Source organism: Camelus bactrianus, chromosome 26 (genome assembly GCF_048773025.1).
Source record: "Camelus bactrianus isolate YW-2024 breed Bactrian camel chromosome 26, ASM4877302v1, whole genome shotgun sequence".
In the NCBI taxonomy this organism is placed as follows: Eukaryota; Metazoa; Chordata; class Mammalia; order Artiodactyla; family Camelidae; genus Camelus; species Camelus bactrianus.
Genome location: NC_133564.1, coordinates 11686785 through 11705955, shown reverse-complemented (window position 1 = coordinate 11705955; position 19171 = coordinate 11686785). Strand labels below are relative to the sequence as shown.

The 19171-nt window shown below is 36.2% G+C and overlaps 1 protein-coding gene across 9 annotated transcripts in view; it reads right to left on the bottom strand.

The window, feature by feature from the left end:
* NEIL3 (nei like DNA glycosylase 3) overlaps positions 1-19171 on the bottom strand; it is a 357474-nt gene that overhangs the window by 145345 nt on the left and 192958 nt on the right. For 7 of the 9 annotated variants that reach the window (XM_074353672.1, XM_074353676.1, XM_074353675.1 and 4 more), the window contains one exon: positions 12151-12230. The exons of the other annotated variants lie outside the window; for them this stretch is intronic. The gene's annotated coding sequence lies outside the window, so the exon portion shown is untranslated. The remainder of the gene's footprint in view (positions 1-12150; positions 12231-19171) is intronic. 9 annotated transcript variants of the gene reach the window in all.

The following is a 19171-nucleotide window of genomic DNA, read 5'->3' as shown; positions in this document are numbered from 1 at the left end:
AAGAGCAATTGAAATAACAATAAAATAATTAAAAATAATGCCAGCAATCTGATGAGCCCAAATAAACTCCCCATTTATATCCTACAGGTTTTCATTTAGTTTTCTCAAATTAGCACAATAGATGACAAAAAAACTTCTTTTTCCACTTAGATTTCTACTCTGCTAGCATTTGTGTAATTTGTTTTTAACTGTAAGATTTTAGGAAAATACCATTTTCACATTTTGTGATTTACCACAGAAGATAGAAACTATTATCTCTTTCATGTTCTAAGAAATTCATTCAAGTATTTAATCATGTATTCATGCATTCAAGCATTATTGTTTACTGCATATATGCACGATGGTAGCCACTGGGCAAACAACTGTAAATAAGGCAACTGCAGACCTTGGTCTCCAGAGATCTGTCAGTTATGCAAGGAAGCCAGGGATAATCAAAACCAGCACATAAACTGTGATAAATCAGATGTGGTACTAGAGGAGTGCAGGTGTCACAGGAATAGATGGGAGAGGAGTCCTTATTTTAAGACTTAAGGAAAACGCTCCCATTTACATGACACTGAGACAGACTGGAGGATGAGTAGACTTTATAATTTGAAGAAGAAAAGAAAGAGAAAAGGTAGATGTTTCAGGCGGAGGTAGTTGATTTTTTATTTTGTGCCTAATAGGCAAAATACTTACCCACTCTGCAAGGAGCGCATATACTAAAAAGAAGAGGGGTGAGAGGAGATTAGACTTGAAAAGCACAATTGAAGAATTTAGGTACATTGGCTTCTGCTAAATTTCCAAATTAAGAGGGAAAGAGAAGGCAGAGAAGGCTGAAGACACAGTGTTTTTCAGATAGTAGAAAGAATTTGAAAGCCACATGAAGGGATTTGGACTTTAACGTGGGACAGTGGATAGATGGATCACCAAGGACGTGGCATGGCAGCCTTTGAGACTGCACACAATGGCTTCATCAAGAGTTAGACTGAAGGCAAAGAGACCACTTCGAGGCTGGGGCAGAAATCACAGCACAAAATCATGGATGGGAAGAAATCAATGAACTGAACAACTGTTAGTGTGTAAAAGTGGCTGGACTTAATGATATGTAGGAATGAGCAAGAGGGAGACATGAAAGATAAATGCTCTATCTTGTATCTTGAGCAACTGAAGCAATTGTGTTCTTTATTGACATGAGTAACATTGGCAGTAAAACTGGTTTGACAGAAGGTGTGTTTGTTTTATGATATGTTGAAAAAAAATTTTTTTAATTTGTGATTGTAGGGAAGACAAGGTGGCAATTACAGAAAGTGATGTCAGAGAAACCCCATTTTTTTACAGATAGGGAAAATCTGGGTTTGTTTGAATACTGATGGGAATATTGGTCAGTACTTATCAATTATTAAAAATCTGTGACCTCCTCCCTAAATAAAATGAGACTCTGCACTTTTTGCTGCATCTGATCCATTTCTCTTCTACCTCTAGTATTTGTTGACATCTTCCAGAATTGTAAATTCAAGATTCTTTTTATGATTCTTATTTTGATATCATGTCATTCCTATTTTCTTAACATTGTTATCTTTAAAGATGCACTCTTCCAGTTAGATGTAACTATTTTTTTTAAATGTATCTCTCTCAGAGTAAAACCTAGATAATCCCTTGTATCTTAGAAGTTTTCTTGGTGCCTCTCCCTACTTACACTTCTCTGTAGACCACCAAACATGTAACTACTGTCCTGAATTCTATGGCAATCATTCCACTAATTTAAAAAAAATGATTTAGTCAATGAATTTATTTGTAAATGATATACTGTTCAGTCTGGACTGCTTTTCAACATTATATAAATGTACTTATCCTATAAAGAGATATTCACTGGCAACTTGCTTCTTTCCCTTAACGTTATATTTTTTAGATTCATCACTGCTGATGTATTTAGCTGTGGTTCTTTTACTTCCCTGCTCCAGAGTGTTCCATGGTATAAATATGCCACAGTGCATTTACCATTCCATTATGGTAATTACTCCTGGTTAAGGGCAATTATGAACAGTTTTTCTGTGAACATATTTGTATGTCTCCTGGTGTAATAGCCTTACGTACAGATGTGGAACTGCTTTGACGTCTGGTTTGCTCTTGTTCAACTTAAATAGGTAAAGACTAAGTCATTTTTCAGTTCAGTCGTGCCAGTTTACATCCCTCTAGAAGTCACTGTTTTTTTCTGAACCACATCACCTACAGAATTTTATATTTTCACACTAGTTTTTTTTTTTCCAAACTGATGGGTATGAAAAGCTATCTCACTGAAATATGCATTTCCTTGACTCTGTGTAAGGCTCCACGGTTTTCAAATATTCTCCTATTGGATTGTTTTACTTCCTAGTGTTTGAAAATATATGTTTATCAGTTAGATATTTTGCAAATGTATTTGCATAATTTGTGCTTTACTTTTTCACTTTCTTTATGGTGTCTACCATGCCTGCTCAGTCATAAATCAAACGTATGCATATCTGCATGAGGCTGTGTTTTTTCATCCCATTCCACTAGCTCTTCTATCTCAGCAAAATGCTATACCATTTATTTACTATAGATTCATAATAAACCTTTATATCTGTTTGGACAAATGTCCTCATCTTAATAGTTGTTTTTAATTCACTTCTTTGATATTCTTGGATCTTCTTGTGATTTCATGAAAATTTAAGAATTAGCTTCTATAAAGTATCCCAAGGAATACCCTACTGAGATTTTGATTGGCTTACTGTGTATCAATGATCCAATTTGAAGAGAAATGTTCTCTTTACAATATACAGTCATCCAATCCAAAACTGTGCTGTATTTTTTCCATTTACCTAGAACTTCTTCCATTTCTTTCAATATAGTTTTGTAATTATTTCTTTGATGGTTATACACAGTATTTTATTTTTGATACTTTTGAAAATATCTGTTTGAAAATGTTGTTTAAAAATGTGTATGGTAATATTCAGTTTTTATTGAGCTATTTGATTTATTTTATATCAGCCTACTTGCTAAACTTTTGCTAAATAAGAGAATATATATTCTCTATCTTTATCTATAGGTCCTTATACATTTTGTATGAATATAATCATGTCACAGATGATGGATGTTAGATGATTTTAAGAGGGATCTTATAAATGCTCTTATCCTTATCGCTAAAGAAACAGATAAAGCATAATATAGAAGGCAGCACAAAGTAAAATCCAGTCTAGATGATTTTCCTCACCCAAGGTAGGCAAATACAGAAGTTCAGTAAAAAACAAAAATTATTAACTAATCATCAAATGCTTAGCTATTTACTTATAATTTCCTTTCTAATAAAATCTCATTTTAAAAATGTCCATGTTTTACTGTTTTTTAAAAATAAAAATTGGAGTATTGAGAAATAATATAGTTGTCAAAATTACAAAATTTTGAAGTACTTTTTGGTTTTATAGAAGAAATGCTGTGAAATTAATTTGGTTAAAATTCACTTGAGAGGACTTAGAGGTATAATAATGGGAAAAACATTTTATTTGCTGTGTGCCATAGTGACTGCTCCATCACTCTCTGAATCATTATTGGTTTTTTGATTTACTTAAGTAGGGTTCCAAAGACCATATTCCTCTGTGCAGAAAACCCAAATGGTATTTCAAGATTGTCATCTTCTAGATGATACAAAATGAGAAAACAATTGATTTTATGCAGGCATTTACAACGTGGAATTCACTAGGAAAGTGTCTGAATAACACTAGGATAAGGATTTTGCTCTGCTCTTTGAAGTCACACTTTTACTTTTGGTTGAGTCTGGGCTATTTTAAAGAAATATGCTAACCCAACTACATACAAATGATCACAAGTGATGGGTTAATAGCTTGTAGAATGAGACTAAAGCTCCTAAAAAAGCAGCTAGATTTCCTATCATCCTGCAGAATGTTAGTCTTCAGGAAACACAGGTAAGTAGTTATGTATATGAGGAAGAAATGTTTTTGATCAACTTAAGGAGTCTCCTGTAGGAAAGCTAGCTCTGTGCATCCAGGAGTTTCCTTCCTGAGTCTTCCCTGGGTTCACTGGCTGTGTAATTACAGGTACGTTTCCTGGGCATAAAATTTCCAGCAATCTTCCATACTCTTGCTAAGAAGTAGATGCGTATGCATAGGATGAGAGAGCAGTATGGCCAGAGTAAGTCTGCCATAGCCAGACGTGTACTAACCATCTGCTTTAACTGCGAAACAGGAACAGCTAAGCCAATGTCTAGGTTAAAGTCTGCATCTCCTAAAGTACCATCATAGAGACGGCAAATGTAGAAAACATTTAAAAAAAGAAAATAATATTTGTGTTATTAAACTGTTCATGGAATAATTTGGGCTGTGCATTCTCATAAACATCGATTTCACATCTGGCTGAGTAACCTGAGTTCCAGCAAGAAAAATGTTCCTCCAATTTGGCAGAAGTCTCTTGAGGAAACCCAAGGAAGATGAGCACTAAATAAATATTTAGAAGCTGTGATTTTTCAGCTGAGCTGAATTTGACCTTTTTGTCATCTTGTTTCTGACGATGTGCATGAAGAAAATGTTAGCAATCACTTATTTGTGGAAGAAAAGATCTTCCTTTCATTTACTTTCATGCAGAAACAGTTTAGTAGAACATACTACAAATTCCAATCACAACATCATAAGCCCATTCTTTTTTCTCCCACTTAAATTTATTTTTAATCCTTTTTTTTAAAGCAGAGATTGAGAAATATTAAAAAATATTGAATGAGATTTTCCCCCTCATGTGCACATGTGTGTGTGTTTCTTCCATACCACAGACCAGGATCCTTTCTCAGTTACCTATTTCACATGATGTTAAGATTCATTAGTAGAAATGTACTAAATATAAAGGTGTTGACTTTCTATGAGATCAAATCATTAGTCTCAAAATAGTTTTATTTTCTGGGATGACTTATGCTTTATATAATCCAAACACTACTGATGAAAATTGTATTTTAGTGAATAGCATGTATTATTATCAGATGCCCAAACATCACAATACTTTCCCCAGTTATATACTGTAACAATGGGCAACAGACTACACGCTAACAAGTGTTCTGTTTTCCTAAAACTGAAAATGGAAAAACTCAGCTGTGGTCAGCTCTACATTTAGTGCCAGAGAGTCTAGTGTCATCTGAGTCTGTTCTGAGTAGTCACTCCTTGGTTGTCTATCTCAGCAGAACTGATTTTTTCCCTACTCCTTAAAGAGTAGAGTCACCAGTGTTGAAGACTTTCTCGTAGTTTATTTTGAAGCAAAACAAGCTAATTAAATCTATTAAGGTTGACAGAAAATGCTGGAAAAGGCCATAGCTGACCATGTTGATTTATTTTTAAACTCCAGCAAGTGGTTGTTTTGTGTTCCAAACAGATATCTGGGAGGAAAATGAACTCATTCCACTGATTTATAAAATTTTGGGGCTTGAGGTGAAACTGTCTCAGACAAATTAATAGATCCCTTCACGGGTGTTGTTCCTTATTTCCCTAAAGAAAAACACTGAACATTCCAGAATTGTTAGACAGAATTCTTAAAAATGATGCCAGAGAGTCCAACGCTATTGGCTCAGTCCCTCAGCATATTTAAAAAACTTTTTCTATTTCATGATCATGGACTGTACCCCAGATCAACTGGCCATCTCGGAAAGGTGCCTATTGCTTCAAAGTTTAACAACAGTTTAGACAGATAAGCACATGTTGGTCACGGGCGAGTTACACTACTTTTTTCCCCCAAGCTTTTAAGAGTGTCCATTATATTAAGGATTATGTGATGAGAGAAGAAAAAGAAGGTAAGATCATGGTCACTGATCAGCAAACTGAGGTGTTGATTTATTTGGTCTCATGTACCAAAATGCAAAGACAGGCTTCACCAGTGCCAAAAGAGTGGTAAAGGGGGAAAGGATTTATTCAAGAGTGATCTGTGGCTGTCCTATAAATGTTCAGACAGCAGGGACAGAATGCGAGCAGTCTGGGGAAGAAGACATGAGCGATGAAGCAGGGCAGAGGGTGGGGTGATGGACAGGGTCGTGAAGACAAGAAAGGAAATAATCCATTTAGGGAGATCCTGACCAGACAGTTTGAACGCAGCGTCAGGTGCGCATGGAGGGAAGTTGTGCTCAGTAAGAGGTGAGCAGTTCCACAAATTCCACGTTGTGGAAGGTCAAAAGTACCGTTTATGAAAATTGCCGTTTTACTCTGATGGAACTGAAGAGACATTTGAGACTTCTGAACAGGCAGTGTGATCATTAAACAATATTTAGGATTTTTTAGAAGAGTCTGCAAGGTGGATTACAAAGTGATAACTAACCATGGACGTCAAAACACGTTCCTCTGCTACCAGAAACTCTCCACCACTTTCCATTTCAGTTGGAGGGAAGTCAGAACTCCTACCAGGCCTGCACAGCAGGTCCTCGCCCGTCTTCAGACTCACATCTTGCTCTGCCCCTTTGTCACCACGCTCCAGCCACTACCCTCTTCCCATCTCTAAATAGGCCACGCCCACTCTTACCTCTCACTCTTTGACCTTTTCCTCCACGGCCAGGAAAGCCCTTCTCCAAGTCTGTACTTGGCTAGTTTTGTCCCATCATTCAGTGTTCGTCTCAACTTGATCCCTGTTTGGGGACTTTTCACGACTACATTATCTAATTTTGCCTCCACCAGCCACTCTCTGAACATCACCCTGGGTGCACTTACGACGACCCAAGACTTTATATTTATTTATTCATTTAAGTTTAGTCCACCTCCTCTTGAAGGATTGGAAGCTGCACAAGAAATGGAGGCTCCACCAGTCTGTTGATTGCTTTATACCTAGCACCTAGGACAGTGCCCAGAAGAAGGTCTGTAAGTACTGGTTAAGTGAATGTATGAATTGAAATAGGGTGAGATTGTAATTCAAAGCTGAAAGTTCTGCAAGTTGTAGACAAAGCAGTGTCTAAATACGTAATTTGAGTCCTAGGAGTTCACCCAGTCACTCTGACAGTGTCCACAGCACTATAAACCAGGTATCTGTGACCCAGCTTCACAGGCAGGCACACAAATGCAAATAATGGCCTTATTGTTTACAAGCTCCTTTGAGAGAAAATGGGATGGATCAGGAAGGCAGTATCTTTTGTCATACAAGTCATTGCCATGGAAACATACGCATTTCCTGAACAATTATACTTGATTCCAACTATAAAATTAATACTCGAGTTGTAACTTGTGGATGGGCAACGTGGCATAAATATGTGCTTTCACTGACTTCCTAATTTTAATTATCTTCTAATAAGATCTTGCTTTTTTGTTTTAAATATTAATGATATTACACTGGGACTATTTCACGAAGCACTTCGCAAAGAATTTGAAATGGTACTTAGAGTTCTCCCAAACCACCAGCATCCCCACATAATATAAATCAGAAAACAAAATAAAACCAAAATAAACTTGATAATGCTGGCTGAAATTACGTAAACTCAAGCCCCAAACATTCCCTCAAACTCTTTTTAATTTTAACCACATTGGGCCATTAGAAGTCAACTATGAACTGATGAACACCTAGCTTCTCAAAATTTCAATGGAATTATTCATACAATTATTTTCGAATATTTGAGGTTAGATAATACACTGTCTTAACAAACATTCCCTGCTCTTTATAACCTGGGTAACTAAATGTTTATTAAAAACAAAGAATGCTTTTGAAATAATGAAGGAAGATAACTTTTAGAAAAAGTTGTATAAGATTTTTGAAAAGAAATTGGAATAGAGTAAGATCACAGCTCTCATTGTTTTGTGTTCTCTTGCAGCGCCAGCACACTTCAGTATAGAGACAGGTGCCTAATCTTACTTGACACACAAATACAGCGTGGTGAGCGTGTTTTGTTGCTGACTAAATGACTCAGATCACCAGTGACAACACCAAACTTTTCATACAAGAATAGTACAATGTAGATTAGCGGTTTGCAAATTCCACAGTGAGATCCCTTAAAAACTCTCCAGGTAGTGTGGAAACGGGTCCAAAACCTAAGGTAGGATAGTTTTAATTCTTGTGAGATTCCCTGGCAGCAGAGGAAGGAAAATGGGGGAGGGTGTTTGTTTTGAGCCACTAACCTCTGGAAAATCACTAATAATAGCTTATGGGCAGCCGAGTGAATGCGGAACGCTGTTGCTGCTACAAACGCTGACTCGAATGAGATGTGACGTGGTCGGATCCCATCAGGCTTTAGCTTCCAAGCTCAGAAGGAAAGGCCACCCACAAGCACAAACCAGATAGAAAGGGGAGAAAAATCCCAGAAATTCTTACTTTAAAAAAAGGGCCACATCTGATACTCTGGCTCTGACCCGACATCTCTCAATACCTACCAAGCGTGTTCAGCTCAACCAGCAGTGTCTTTCTGGGGCCGTGGGACTAAATGCAAGGACGAGGTGTCCAAGGGGCAGGGTCAAGTGGCAGAGCTGGAGCGGTGGTCCTGCGGAAATACACAGTGCCACTATGGACAACGGTCTTAGTCTTTGATGTGAGTCAAAGGAAAAACTATAAAAAGCGTGGATGTGACCTGTTGGTCGTTTGTAACGTGCATAAGTTGGAATTAACATGCTATACAGTGAAGGCAGTGCTTTCAGGTGAGGCCCGCCCACGAATGAAGTAGGTCAGGTCATGATCACTGTCCTATGAGCAGCTGCAGCAGATGGTCCGATGCCTTTGCTCGGACCCTGCAGAGAACAGCGCCACTCAGCACGTCCCACGTGTGTTCCCTGGTGTTCCGGTAAGTCAGGGAAGTCACGGGAAGGAAGGACCAGAGTGGCTGGCACTTCTGTCCTGCACTGAGTGTCTGTGGCTGGTTGGGTGTTGTCTTGACCACTTCTGACTGTCAGCTCTGGAGAGGAAAGGCCCAGGACTCCATGCAGTATATTCCAGCTACTTGTTTTTTTAAATAATTTTGCAAAGGAGAGACTGACCTGCATCAAGCAGGAAGAAATGCCGCCAAGCACTCGACAGTGTTTTCCCTTTTCCCCCATCAGGGACACAGCCTTCCTCATGATGTGTCATTATTTCAGTGACTGTCACTGAAGTGTCAGCACATCTTTTTTTATGGCATGTTTGCCCTCAAAATACTAGGTGGCCTGAAATTAAAAAAAAGTTGTTTTTTTTTAACATGAGAACTAAAGTAATTCTATACAAGATATATTCAGGGAGAGATTTCAGAGATGTCACTGTACTTCTGGGCATCGTTTAATATACTGATGGTAAAACATATAATGCAGAATTTTCTTTAAAAATATTTCTTACTTGACACATGTTGGCTATTCCAGTAAATCCAAGGAAGGGTGGAAAGAAGGACAATTTTCGTATTATGTCATGTGTCACATTTCCACTATATATGATTACTAGCCCAAATTTGTCATCAGACTCCATGTGTTCAAATGAGATATATCAAAACTATCAAGGTGCCACCAAATGCCTCACCAGCTTCTCAGTCCCACCCAAAACTGCTGCTGCGTCATGAAGCAGTAACTTCCCAGCAGATCAGCATTTTAGTACCAACTACACCGAGACTGAAAACTGCCGCGTGGAGAGAGAGTAGGCGCTCATAAGCTGGAAAGAAACAGTTCTGCCAAACCGACGCACACCTCTGTGCAGGCTGCACGTGGGCCCCAGGCTGAACTGGGGGACGACCACCAGAAAGCCTATCCCATTGCTTATCTCGGGCTTCCCAACACGGACGTACAGTGTTTGCTGCGGGGAAAAAAGGCTAGACGTGCCCAGGAGTCAATGCACTTCTAAAAATGAAGAAACAGGTCAAATACCTTGGCTTTCAACTGAGATGATTCAAAATCACAGAACCCAGAGCCTTGCACTCCAGTTACGTCACCAACGCAAGCAATCTTCCCTTCTCAGGGTCACTTCCTCCTCCCTTTACTGATGCCTCCAGACATCAGCTTCCAAATGAAACTCCGCAGTTAGACTCTGTCTTGGGGGAAACTAGCTTAGTAATTAAGCAGAGGTACTAGTTGTACAGATAGAACCATTCACCACCCTGACTCCTGACATCCAGCAAAGAAAGTGTGTAGCTTCTTTGCACTCTTTATGGGAAGGAGAGGGGTTTTATTATGTCCTTTCTTATTGGCCAAAGGATCGCAATTTTAATCATGAAATATGATTTAGTAGCTATGGCGCTGTCTGCAAACATGATAAATAAAATAATACCCTTCCGTGGTAAAAGCCCATTTCCCATGGGAGCAAAGTTAGTGGGTAAATACTCTACAGAGTTGCAGAATTTTGCTCAGTTAGATAGTTGATATATCCAGTTCTATTTTAAAGATCAGATGCTTAAGTGGAGATGTTCCAAAGGCAGACGGGTGTACAGTTTTAGAGCGCCAGAGACAAAACCATCTTTAACAAATCTTTAAATATGGCTTTGAGTTTGGGCCTACAAAAGAAAAGCTATAAAATCTTTATATATATATATATAAAAAACTCCTATATACATAAGTGATCATTCCTTTATATAGTTTCAGTCAAATTTTGGAGTAGGATAGTTGTGGATATTTCAAAAATTACTGATTATCAAAACACTTATAAAAACATTTTTCAAATATGTTAAATAATTTCCAATTTTCCTACATTTCAAATAGACATCTATCATGTAGGGAAAAAAAACCTCTAAAAATAATCAATTTTTTTTAAGTGAAGACTATTTTTGTATTAAAAAAATCATGTCAAAAATTTTAACAGGCAGACAAACCCTTGGCTAGGTTGACCATAGAAGGGCACTGTAGGGAAATTGAACTGACACCACAAATATGTGTGGGTAATGTGTTGTTCCAATATTATGTAAATTCTGCAAATCTAAAACAGAAAGTTTATGTAAGAGATGCCAAGTCAATCTCTGTGTGTGCTTCATTCCTTGTTACTTAGGAAATGATGTGCTTTCTGCTTAACGATGCTGAAAATCACTCCAAGGACACAAAGCCAAACATGCAGGAGACCCGCTGCACGGTGTAATTTGCAAACCATCAGTTATTTCCGTCATACGGCATGAACTCTGTTTAAAGCAGTAGTAGCGCAGGGTGTGATTTGTGGAGTAACTCTTAAAAATTTTAACACAACACTACGGTTCTCATCAGTGACTCAGAGCGTGAGCAGCTTTTTAGCAAACTCCAGTTGGAACAATCAGTGAAATGAGCACTGCTTAGACAGTAAGCTCCAGAGTAAGTCTTTGACGCAGAGATAACAGGATAATGTAGGCCAATAAACAAGCCAGTGACATCTTCAATGTGTGAGGGAGACCTTTCAGGACAGGCTAAAGCAAGTTTTCAGTCTAAAACAGACTTGAAGACCTAACTTGCCAATCAATAAATACAGTCGTAAGTAAGAGGTGTTCTTTCAAATTTAATATCTAGCCTTCAGCTCATGAATGTTAATGTAATGTAACCCTTATGCTACACTTAGGAAAATCATTTTTAGCTTGGAGTAGCAGAGCTGATTTGGGATTTGGGCCATCTTAATAATCAACATGTGCAAACACTAAGTCAGAAGTCACTCAGATGACCACGCTGAAGATTTAGGTAGATACAAAAAAAAATTTTTTTTTAGATTTTTAAAAGGATAAAAGGAGTGTTTTGTCCTTTTTCTCTCCAGAAAGATGCAAAACTGAAAAGTATCCAATATCCTTCTGGCAATCTAAGCAACTTCCTAATGGCTTGGCTATCACTATTTTGGTTTTTATTATGAAATTTACACAAGTAAATGTATTGACTGTGCTTCAGGCTGGCTTGGAAGCAGTGTATTTATCTTGCCATTAGCGCTGTATTAAGAAGACTGAAATTTTTTTGTGAACCATAGAATATCAGGTTTAATCTCTGTGGGGTTTTCACTACTACTGTGAATACAGTAGAGTGACTACCTATTGTGATAAAGTCAAAATATTCATCTTTGGGAGAAGTAGGAGAGAGAAAAGACTAGACACAGAGTAGATATATCCAATTTTCAAAGCTTTAGAGCAAAGGAGAAACTACGCCTGCAGAAAAATAGGAAATTCATCGAGAATATACATAAAATTCTAGATTTTTGATGCCTGTCATTACTATAGTTATTATATTATTATATTTACACTTTTCCTGTTTCCATTATTCACATTTTATGTATTACAGTCTAAGTAATTCACTATTTACTTACCAGTTTGGATGCCAGAATAATCTCAAACTATTTTCTGAGGGAATATTGACCTTGTCTGCAGGTACTCACTCTGACAAATTCTGCAGGGAATTAAAAAGCAATCTGTTCAGATACAAGCCAATTTGTCTTCTTAATTGAAAAAAAAAATGAACTCATGTCTTTTTAAATCTTACAACCCTTCAAGTTCAACATCAAGGACAATAAATCTGTCCTTAATTAAAACCATAAAAAAAAATTGTATTGTAGGCACTTGCTAGGAAATATAACCTGAAATTTGCTGCTGCCTAAATCTTAAAAAAAAAAAAAAAAGGTTTGATAATACGGAGTTAGCACTGCTTGCAGACCACGTACATGATCTTACAGAGTATTTCAAACATAACAAATTTTATCCTTCGGTGAAAGTGATTCACCAGAGGACCAGAGAACCAGGTAGACACTCCTGCTTTGACTCATCATGTAATCATTTTTTGCTAGAGAATTTCACACTGACACTATGCTCCATGATAAAATGCTATCTTTTTATGGCATAGTGTCAGTGTGAACCATTATATAACATTACTTTGGTTTTTGTAAGGATCCGTGGGAGAGATTTGTCTTAAGACACAGTATTACAAGTATCTATTTTCTTCTAAGGAAAAAAAACCTTATGAAAAGGGGCTCAATTTTATATATGATATTCATTTTTTTTTAACTACTTGGAAGCTTAGGGTCAGATTTGAATCCTATCTCCACATATGTATAAATTAATTTTACTTCTCTTATTATCAAATTGTCCATTCAAATTTTACTTATAACATGATAACCTCTATTTGTCTTCCTCTACAATACATGGTTTTGTAAATCACTTTGAATTAGACCTTTAATTTCTCTTGTCGGTTATTGGGTCTTAAGTATTGTATGTTAGTGGGTGTTACAATCAAATTAGAATTTAGAAAATTATTACTGTCACAACAAGAGAAAAAGGTTGCAGACAAGGCTAGTGGAGAAAAGAAGACTTAATGGAAAATGATAGCAAAATCTAGTTAATTAAAATAGGAATTCAGAGTAAGTGGTAGTAGATACAGAGAAAAGATGACAGAAATTACAAATGTTCATTAGTGTGTTTATTTGGGATAAATAAAATGAAAGATGGGAACTCGAGTTTCTGCCTTGGAAAATCTGATGGATGGCAGATTAGGGACATAAAGAAGGAGTAGATGTGAGAAGAACATTTGGAGTTTGGGATTCTCTGGAATATGTCAGTAAATGTATCCATTGGGAAGCTGGGTATACAGAATGGGAGTGGGGCGAGGCATCCTGGAGATACAGAGATACCATCCTATGGCTAAGAGTCGAAGTTATGATACTGGATGAGGTTGTCCAGCGAGAACAAGTAGAATTAGAATCAGTGGTGGACCATGCTTCAGTGGAAATTGATATTTAAGGAACTGGCAGACAAAGCATACTTTATAACATAAATTAATTTTTTAAGAAGGACCAAAGAAGGAAAGAAAGTCTAGACAAGATCAAGTTTCAAGAGAGAAAGAGTTTTAAAAAATGGCACCTAGTAGATAAAAATTCCAGTAGGAGGAGAGATGAATGGGGTCCATTTGTTGATTAGAAGATTGTGGATGACCTAGCCTGCAGTGGTTCATGGATTGGAGGAGAAAAGACTGGTTACATAAATGTGAAGACAAACTAAGCACTCAGTTCATTTATTTATGGAGTCACTATAAGACAATTACAAAACTGGACCTGGATCGACATAAAAAGAAAAGTTCTGACTATTATAACATGTAAATAGATACAAGATTCCTCCAATAATATGTTGTTGGATCCATTTCAGAAATTAAGAAAAATACACTATGACTTATTTAAGATCCTTTGAAAGTACTGTTTTAGGGTACCCATCACTCAATCCTGCGTATAGTTGGCCAAAGGAGAAAAATCACAATCATTTTGATGAGTTTCAGGGACACATCAGAAAATTTCACCATTTTTCTCTCCTAAAAATTCTGAGTAAATCTGAATGAACTTAGATTTGAAGGAAAATTTCTTAATGCAAAAAGAATAATTCAAACCAAAAGCCAGATAATTCAAAATCGCATTTAATAGCAAACATAACCTCTCCAATTTTATAATATTAACTCCTTGAAATAAAGTAATAGTCATGAACAGAAAGAGGGGCAAATATAATTCAGCTTTCTAGAGACACTACTGTTCTGTCAAATAAAGGATTAATGTTTACTGATTTAGAAAGCAAAATATGTATATATTGTGGTGAGGGGGAGTCATTCTGGGAACGCGGTCTTCAAAGTTGCCAGTATTGTCACCGTGATCGGCGTTGGTTTAGCATTCTGTCACAGTCAATTTAAAGACTACATAGGAGGGGAAATCTTGACATGATACTCTTTGTCCTTTGTACATTATATGTTTCTGCTGACTTTAATACAACAGAATGTAAGATGTAAGAAATGTGTCTTTGGGGCTCCCAGGTCTAGGAACGTTTTAACAAATGCATACATGTTAATTAGTTAAGATTTTCTCCCACTTTCTCAGTGTTAACACTTTCTATTTGTAAGCTGTCCTGAAGACCCACAGCATGAGGATTTTTGCAAGTGTGCTGAGAACAGGATGCCAGGCATTCTTGCTCCCTGGATGGCGAGGGAGCTTTTGCTGAGCTATACTAACAAACAGATTGGGGGCCTCCTGGTCTTGGGTGTGTCGGCAATACAACAAGAAAGGAAATAAAATGTATACAGATCAGGAAGGAAGAAAATATCCTTGTTTGCAGGTGACATGATTGTTTACACAGAAAAATCCTAAAGAGCAAACATCAAAAAGAAACCATGAGAACTGACAGGCGACTTTAGTAAGGTTGCAGGACACAAGATTAATACACAAAAGACAAAATTGCTTTCCCATATAATAGCAATGAACAATTAGAGCTCAAAAATAAAAACATAATATCATTTACATTAGCACCAAAAAGTGAAATACTTAGGTATAAATCTAACAAAATATGTACAAAATTTATATGAGGAAAACTGCAGAAGTCTGATGAAATCAAAGATCTAAATAAATAGAGAATATTTCATGTTCATAGATAGAAAGAGTCAACGTTGACAACACGTCAGCTTTATCAACTTAATGTATAGATTCAACACAATCCTTATCAAAATCTCAGAAAGTTTTCTGGTGAATTTCAACAAACTGATTCTAGCTTATACGTAAAAGTGAAATAACCGAAAGAGCCAAGGAAATGCCAAAGAGAAAAAAACAAAGGCAGAGGAATGACCTGGCCCGACTTCAAGACCTACTATAAAGCTACAATAATCAAGACCATGTGCTGGTATTAGGGAAATAATAGATTTTGTGTATTTGTTTTGGCATTGAATTTTGTGTGTATTTGTTTTGGCATTGAATATTTTAATATTATCTCAAAGTAACTAGAATTATTATTATTCTTATAATTAAGAAATTAGTCTTTAAAGATGAACTACACAGAAGTGGCATCCATATGAGAAAGGAAGTGTTGATGCATTTTTTTTAGTAAAGAAAGAAAAAATCAAAATCTTCCAAGTTTAAAATGAAAACATTTTTAAAAAGCTCACAGAGATCTGAACAATTCTCATCATAATCACAATACTGTATTCCTTGACAAGTTCATTCTATACAGTTAGACTTTATAGCTCTTTAAGAAGCAATGTCAAATACGCATTACAAGAAATTGCTGAACTTGAGTCCTTCATTGTAGTTTGTCAAGTACCACTTTTTTCTTCACCCAACAGTATTCTATTCACAGGTCAAAATCAATGAATAAAAAATCACTTTAATAATCTATTTACACTCTATACCAGATTACTTTGAACAGTCTTTAGCTTTCACCAATTACTATATAAAAATCATCTATTTTCTATTTTATGTGATAGATATGCAAAATAAATAAATAACGGAAGGTTCAATAAGGCATAAACATGGTAAAGAAAAATGGTTCTTTCAGGTTTGACGTCTAGTTTCAAACTTTCCTTTGTTTATTAAACTACAAAAATCAAAACACTGCACTTTAGAAAACAATTACATAAAGTAATAATTATAGTACCAATTAACTAGGCAGATCTCAAATCTTTTGGTTTTCATACCATCTTTACACTCCTAAAAATTATTGAGAATTCTAGAATTTTTAAAATTTGTTCTATAATATTTATCATACGAGAGTTAAAAGAATGTTAAAAAAATTAGTCATAAATGTATTTAAAACAACAATAAACTCATTTCTTATTTATATAAATAACTAGATTTTCCAAAACAAAAATATTTTAAGAGACAAGTGGCACTGTTTTACGTTGTGCAAGTCTTGTCTGGCTAAGAGAGCTGGATCCTTATATCTGCTTCTACGTTCAAACTAGTGCAATTTTACACCTCAAATAGCATGCGGAACACTCACGGCACACTCATGTAAGAACAAGAGTGAAAAGGCAAATAATGTCCTTGTATTTTTATGAGTATAGTTTCAAATTCACAGATACCGAAAAGAGTCTCACGGACAGCAGGTTCACGGACCAGACTGCGTGAACCACTGAATTAATCTTTATCGAATACTCACAGTGTGTTCGATGTGCTTGCTGTGAATTGATTACCTCCTTTAAACTTGAAGATGGAAAAAGTGAAGAAAAGGAAAAGGTCTCTGCAAGAGCTAAGTTCAGTGAGTTGGCTCCCTCATTCCACTGGCCACTGCCCCCTTTCTTTCTCCTCGTTCAGACATAAACTTGAAGAAAAAGTTTTCTCTGCTTGATATTCTTACCTTCTCACTTCGTATTCACCTTGAAACACACTGAAGTATGAATTCTACCTCCCATCACCGTAACAGAAACGCTAAATTTTATACGAAGTACAATACTTCCAAGCTTCACAGGCAAAGTTACAGTTTTTGTTATAGAAAAACTGATAGTTTTCCTGGGTTATTCAGTTTAAAACACTCACTTATGTAACTTAAGCAAATACTTTAAAACTCTGATGATACAGTGAGTGGGGTCACAGTTTCCACAGTGTAAAGTATGGGACCATGATTAATGAGGTTACATGAAATACTTAAAGTTAGTGTGAACTCTGACCAAAACCAAAAACAGTGATAGTAACACTCAAATGTACCTGACTCACAAAAAAGACGTAATAGGAAAATTAGAAATGAGAAAACACCTGAGGTGGTCAACGATTATAATCCATTATGTTTTATCCCAACAGTGTCATGGCCCATCTCACTCCTTTTCACACTTGCAGGCTTTGCTTCATTACACTCCTAACCAACGGGTTTATAATGAGTTTAGAGATATAAAATGAATTTTTCATTAAAAAAAATAGTGATTTCTGAGAGAACCTAATGAGGACATTTGGGAAACAAAATCTGCAACCTTGGACAAAAAGTATATTATGTGTATGAGAAATGTAAGCATATAAGGATGGTTTCTTGGAGGTCATAAAGTTTGTTCACAAGAATGCCGGGGCAAATCCCAGCTCTTTGGCTCCGACCTCAATAAATTATCTGTCTACTTATATATATTTTTTGCAACATTCTCTTTCCTATTATGGTCACTGTTGAGCCTTCCTTCCTTCCTTCTTTCATTCTTTTTTTTCCTCCCCCTCCTATATATATGTGTGTGTGTGTGTGTGTGTGTGTGTGTACACAGAGACATATACACACAGACACACACACACACAGATACACATATGATCTATGACTCTGGGAAACTTATACAAAGGAAGTTTTACTTATTAGAAAATTATGTTTCACCCTTTCTCAGATTTACAGGGCATGGAACAAATCAGGAAAGAGGTCATTTTCCTATCACATAAATATAGTACTTGTGTCCCACAAATTCTGAATACAGTTTGAATTAAAAGCAAGTTTGGCAGGCTTCCAATGTCTGAGAGTGTCATTTACTTGGTAACTTGCCATACATTTATTTTTCTACTCAATAAATAAAAATCTAAGATAAGACTGTCATTTTAATACATCAATGACAACATAAAAATAGAGGAATCAAGAAGGAAATATCTTTGTGGCATGATTTTAGGAGGTCCGATAAGAAAGGTATTTGGAATCTTCTGGTCAAATGATTGTTTTTACAAATGAGAAAACTGAGGCACAAATGAAATGTATAAATTAAGAGAGTGACAGTTACTTAAAAAGATACAAACGTGATTTTTCATTACTATTGACATATGGCTCTATGAAAACACATTTATATTCCTTATAAATATTCTGTGCAATAATTCAGTTCACCAACTCTTAAGTATACAGGTAACAAGCACTAGTCTTTATTCAAAGAAAAATTCACATTCTAATTACAGAACCATTATATGATGCACTGTTATTTATACTTAACAGGGCTTTTTTGAATTGACTGTCAGAGCATCCCCTTGGATTTTTCAGTTCTAAGAATTCATGGCATAAGACTTCACTGTATGTAGACAATGCTTCAGTTAGTGCTGACAGTGTTTATGCACTGGAAATTACATGTTTCGTAAAATAGAGAATTGTTAGGTCAGTAAGGTGTAATTAGGCACCTCTGGAAAATTTTATACAAAGTTTAGAGGCTGTTGGAGGCCGAAGTAATGTCTTCAATAAATACCTAACATCTTGGCCCCTGAGATTAATCACACCATGAGCACATTTCTACATGGGTGACTGAAGTTGCTGACCCAGAGAATTTAGTCAAAATGGTTACTACTTCACTACTATTGATTCTGCTTCACTAGCATTGACTGACCTAACATACAGCATATTATAATGTTCAATCCGGGTCTTAATTGTCCTAATGATAAAATCAGTATTTGCCTAATTCATACTTGCCCTTAAACACCATGCCAAAACAAAATCCAGATAATCCCACATAAAGAATAATCCAAATTTCTTTATTCAGAGCATCCACTGTTGGTGCATGAATTGTTTTGGAAAATTTAGGTTATTTGTATGTCTCCGTTTTCTACTTTTATTTAGCTAGCGAGTTTAAGTCTGAGTGAAAATTTAATATTAAGACAT